Source organism: Oncorhynchus gorbuscha, linkage group LG26 (assembly GCF_021184085.1).
Source record: "Oncorhynchus gorbuscha isolate QuinsamMale2020 ecotype Even-year linkage group LG26, OgorEven_v1.0, whole genome shotgun sequence".
NCBI classification, from domain to species: domain Eukaryota; kingdom Metazoa; phylum Chordata; class Actinopteri; order Salmoniformes; family Salmonidae; genus Oncorhynchus; species Oncorhynchus gorbuscha.
In genome coordinates, this window is record NC_060198.1 from 7,092,521 (window position 1) to 7,098,520 (window position 6,000).

Genomic DNA, 6,000 nt, shown 5'->3' on the forward strand with positions numbered 1-6,000 from the left:
CATGGCTTGGTTTTTGCTCTGACATGCACTGTCAACTGACACCTTAAATAGACAGGTGTGTGCCTTTCCAAATCATGTCCAATCAATTACATTTACCACAGGTGAACTCCAATTAAGTTGTAGAAACATCTCCAGGATGATCAATGGAAACAGGATGCACCTGAGCTGAATTTTGAGTGTCCCATAGCAAAGGGTCTGAATACTTATGTAAATAAGGTATTTCTGTTTTATATTTGTAATAAATTGCACACATTTTTTTTAACCTGTTTTCTCATTGTTATTGTGGGGTATTGTGTGTAGATTGATGAAACATTTTTTTTCTTTTCGTTTTTTTAATCCATTTTAGAATAAGGCTGTAACATAACAAAGTCAAGGGATCTGAATACTTTCCGAATGCGCTGTAGGTCTCGAGCCAGAATGACTTACTGGACAGTCTGCATATTTATTCCTATTAACAGTTCTGCCTGTCCTTTCTAGATGCTGAATACAGTGGCGTCTTGGGCGCTCAGGGGCCTCCTGGTCCACCTGGTGTCCCAGGCCCTGCTGGCCCTCAAGGCCTTCAGGACAGGCCCCCTACAGCAGCTCTGGATACAGGCTGGAGGAGGTCAAGGACTACATACAGAGTGAGTGTGGTCAAATCAATAAGGGTTTCATAAATTGCTTTCTACTAAGTGGATAATGATATGGTTTTACAGTACTATCCAAAGACTCCTAGAGTTACAACAGTACAGAAATAGTTAGTTTGCCATTATGCACCCTGTAGGTCTAAACCAGGCAATAAAAGTTAATAGATTACTTGAAATGCATTGAGCCTGTACAATAGGTTACCCTAATTACATCACTTTATGGATGTCCTCCCCAAGATAAAAAGGTTACTTATTAAAAGGAAAAATAGACATTGATAGGGGATTTTACGGACTCCCGTTAATTTCAAAGCAATAATTTACCCTTGGCATTGAGTTACTGCCCTAGAGCAGTGGGTATCAGTGGGTATAACTGGCAAATTGTATTATCTTCCCCAGGTGATGGTATAAGAGGGGGAATTTTGGGCCCCCAGGACCCCCAGGTCCCCCTGGATCCCAGGGACACAAGGGAGAGCAGGGTAGCTCTGGGTACGGCCACGCCTTCGACCACAGGACCAGCGAGGGAAGAAGGCTGGCTGAGACTGAGACAGACTACTCCAATATAGCGGTCCGAGTGACTGACTACATCAAGTGTAAGTGAAACTGAATATCCAATACTGTCATCGCAGCGCTACAATATACTTTTCAGAGTTAGACACATTTTTAACTCAACATTTAAATGCAATTCTTCAAAGTTTATTTGTTTCCAATGACAATGGATCAAAGGAATGGCACATTGACTTGAATTAGGATGTGTCCCATTGGCATAATAATTGCATTTCTATGCCAATGGGACACAGATGTTCATAAGTAAAGATAGCGACCATCGTCAATGAATGAAGAGTCCTACGTTTGCTGGTCATGGGATGTAAATGCATATGCTATCTCTGGTCTTGATTGTTTCCCATCCCGCAGACCATGGTCTGTTGAGGGACGTGGTTGAGAACCGGTCTCAGCTGGAGAAGTCACAGGTTGTTCAAGGACCCCCAGGACCCCCTGGCCCTCCCGGTGCGCCAAGATTCAGCCGTGTTTTTGGATCCCATAGTAACGCCACTGACCTTGTGGAATACATCAGAGGTGAGAATAATACAGTATTAATGCAATTCATTAACGTACAGTACCAGTCAAAAGTTTGGACACGCCTACACACCTAAAGGTTTTTCTTTATGTTTACTATTTTCTACATTGTAGAATAATAGTGAGGACATCAAAATGATTAAATAACACATATGGAATCATGTAGTAATCAAAAAAGTGTTAAACAATCAAAATAGATTTTAGATTCTTCAAAGTAGCCACCTTATGCCTTGATGACAGCTTTGCACACTCTTGGCATTCTCTCAACCAGCTTCACCTGGAATGCTTTTCCAACAGCCTTGAAGGAGTTCCCACATATGCTGAGCACTTGTTGGCTGCTTTTCCTCAACTCTGCAGTCCAACTTATCCCAAACCATCTCAATTTAGTTGAGTTGGTGATTGTGCAGGCCAGGTCATCTGATGCAGCACTCCATCACTCTCCTTCTTAGTCAAATAGCCCTTACACAGCCTGGAGGTATGTTTTGGGTCATTATTTGGTTGAAAAACAAATGATAGTCCCACCAAACACAAACCAGATAGGATGGCGTATCGCTGCAGAATGCTGTGGTAGCCATGCTGGTTAAGTGTGCCTTGAATTCTAAATTAATCACAGACAGTGTCACTAGCAAAGCACCCCCACACCTCCTTCGCCATTCTTCATGGTGGGAACCACACATGCAGAGACCATTCGTTCACCTATTCTTCATCTCACAAAGACACGGCGGATGGAACCAAAAATCTCAAATTTGGACTCATCAGACCAAAGGACAGATTTCCACTGGTCTAATGTCCATTGCTTGTGTTTCTTGGCCCAATCAAGTATCTTCTTCTTATTGGTGTCCTTTAGTAGTGGTTTCTTTGCAGCAATTCGACCATGAAGGCCTGATTCCCGCAGTCTCCTCTGAACAGTTGATGTTGAGATGTCTGTTACTTGAAGCATTTATTTGGGCAGCAATCAGAGGTGCAGTTAATTGCTGATTTCTGAGGCTGTTAACTCTAATGAACTTTTCCTCTGCAGCAGAGGTATCTAGGGGTCTTCCTTTCCTGTGGCGGTCCTCATGAGAGCCAGTTTCATCATAGCACTTGATGGTTTATGCGACTGCACTTGAAGAAACTTTCAAAGTTCTTCAACATTTCTGGATTGACTGACCTTCATGTCTTAAAGCAATGATGGAATGTTGTTTCTCTTTGTTTATTTGAGCTGTTTTTGCCATAATATGGACTTAGTATTTTACCAAATAGGGCTTTCCTCTGTATACCACCACTACCTTGTCACAACACAACTGATTGGCTCAAACGCATAAAGAAGGAAAGAAATTCCACAAATTAACTTTTAACAAGGCACACCTGTTAGTTGAAATGCATTTCAGGTAACTCCCTGATTAAGCTGGTTGAGAGAATGCCAAGAGTGTGCAAAGCTGTCGTCAAGGCAAAGGGTGGCTATTTGAAGAAACTCAAACATAAATTAAATAACACTTTTTTGTTCACTACATGTGTCATTTTATAGTTTGGATGACTTCACTAATATTCTACAATGGAGAAAATAGTAAAAATAAAGAAAAACCCATGAGTAGGTGTCCAAACCTTTGACTGGTACTTTATTTCACATTATACATTTTTTAAATAAAGAACAGTACCAAGTGTGTAGTCCAATTTGTCACGATTGAACATTGGTGGGGCTTTATATGAAATAACCTCATGTATCATCCGTAGCCCATGGAAACATTGTGGGACCCCCTGGAAGGCCAGGACAGAAAGGGGACATAGGACATACAGGTCACAAAGGCGAGAGAGGTACCTTTTTGTTCCATTACGCCTTTGAAATCTTTAGAGTTGCGCTCTTGATCATTTGCCAGGTCTCTGCAAACCATTGTTTTAAGCGACTCAGGCAAGACAAAGTCATACAATGAGTCCCATTGTGACACTTTCACTCTGAATTCTGGTTGACAAGGACTAGATGGAATCCCAGGAAGGACAGTCCTCCCTGGTCTGGAGTGGAAAAGGGGGGGAAAAGGTATGTCATGATAATCACAGAGAACCTTCTCGAGTTTTCCCTTTACCAACATACTTAAGCATGATGCTACAGTAGGATCCATTCTAGGATGATAGTACCCTCAATACAAGTGTCCCTGCTATGCATGATGTGTCGATCTGACCTAGTTATGCAAACGAGATATGGCTTCATTAAGATTTCACATTTTCCCACAGGAGAACACACACTCGTGATGCACAGAAGGAGGAGGAGGAATGTTGGTGTTTGAGATGATATGATTGTTAAATACCCATTAAAAAGGTGAATGAAAGTCCTATGAAATATGTCATAAGTCATGAGCACACATGTGTGGGGGCCTAATGCCTTGGAGACATTACCGATGTGAATATATTATTTTCTATGGGAGAAACTGTTGAACAGGACAGTGGTCCATGCGCTGATGTATTGTGTTGTGTCAAAGACGTCTTTATGATCTATTTTATTTTTAGTGTTTGATCTGGAGTATGTTTCTAAATCACCTTCTTGCATGTTGATAGCAAGAATAGTTCAACTATGTGACAAATAGGGGTGTGCTACTTTTATTCAATAGCTTTTGTACCATTATCGTTATTGTACTTGAGGAAAAACACATTTCGTATCGAACAAAATTCAAACCATTGTCAAAATCTTCTTTGAATGTACTGGTATCACTTTCTAAAAATAAAGCTTGGTTTATTTAATCAAAGTGGAACTTAAGGTTCACATTGTTGCTATAGACTTACTGAGGAAACAAACGGGTACATGATATTGTATACAGGAAATTGTTTATTTACAGAACAATGTAAATCCACAGTACATAGTCATTCTATAAACTATAAAGTACACATTTTTTAAGGGTAGTTCAATTTCAAACAACATTCTGAAAATCTGAAGGAAATCATGACGCTAATAACACATATTGACATGATTGGTATTTAATTATATTTTCAATTCAGTTTAAATTTCAGATCAGAACTATTTGACAATTGAGGAAACTACAATACTGTAGCGTAAAGATACATTTCCACAGAGTATCTTCATTTTGTGTAAGGTGCACAGCACTCCATTGTGTATATGATGTTTTGTTTTTGTTTGCCACTATTACAGACCAATTATAAAATGGCATCGACTGATTGTTGTTCCTGCAGCCAATCACAAAAGGGTTAGATAACAAATGGACCAATCAGAAGTCATGATGGCCTAAACCAGTCGGGTCCAACAGTTCCTTTTTAACAAATGATTTTCAACTGTATTGAAGGTTATAGGCTACCACCACTTTAGAGAAGATCATGCATATCTATCATAAAATAAGCTAAAACTATAGTTCTGAAAATGTTATCAAAACCGTTCAACTCATGATAACGGCATATTCATTATCCTTAGATTAAATAAGTAACGAACAAAACATTTGACTATGATACAGTAGAGGCTATACGGATAAAGATCACTTGGGGCGGGATTTGAACTAAGTCTGATTAAAATAACTTACACAGAGGGCCACAACATGAATACCGTATCTTCATACGTTTTGTTGAAAACATTAAGGCTATTAGCTAGTATGAATGATAATAAAACAGTATCATAGTTTCCTTACAAACAAACCCAAAAGCCATGCAGGTCAACTGAAGAATATGGTAATGGGAGGCAATTTCATAAACAATACACAGACATACCAAACATTTGCATGAAATTCTAACAAAACAGACCTTCATATAGGTCCTCACAGATTTCTATCGAATTATATAACGCCCCCATTTGAGTAACCACAGTGAAAACCTCGTCTCTGTCTGGATATATAAACAAACACCATATTAATAACCCCTCCTTCGTATGCTAAAACAAAATGGCCACTCGCCGACTACGCCAAATTACAAAAAGAGAGAAACAAATCTCAAGTGTTGTGCTGAAGATGAAAGGCATGCTCATGAAACCTGAAGAAAGATACTAGCCTGGGAACCTCAACCGTTTCACCAATGTACAAGTAAAACAACAGTGAAAGTAGTGATTCAGTTTGGATTCCAGGCTAGAAGAAAGGAACCATTTCTGACAGAAAAATATAAATCCCAAACTGTTGTTAGTAAGCTCCAAAAAAATAACATTTGATACCATAATTATAACATAAGATGTCAAGCTTGCATTGAAATTCATGCACAACTTCAGGCAGTCACTCCCTAGTTCATTGGAAACTAAATTCAATATCTTGTCAAGATGTGTGTGATTGCATATAAAATATATCATGCCTTTGTCAAGATTCATTATAAAAGAAATGTGCTTTTCATCCTTTACCAA

General features: G+C 39.2%; 1 long non-coding RNA gene across 1 annotated transcript; it reads left to right on the top strand.

Annotated features, from left to right (window-relative positions):
* The first annotated feature begins 939 nt into the window (after positions 1–939).
* On the top strand, positions 940–4,417 carry LOC124015202. The gene is made up of 5 exons (XR_006835109.1): positions 940–1,216; positions 1,539–1,700; positions 3,414–3,494; positions 3,652–3,714; positions 3,909–4,417. It is a non-coding gene; the product is annotated as an uncharacterized LOC124015202 (long non-coding RNA).
* The last annotated feature ends 1,583 nt before the right edge of the window (positions 4,418–6,000 follow it).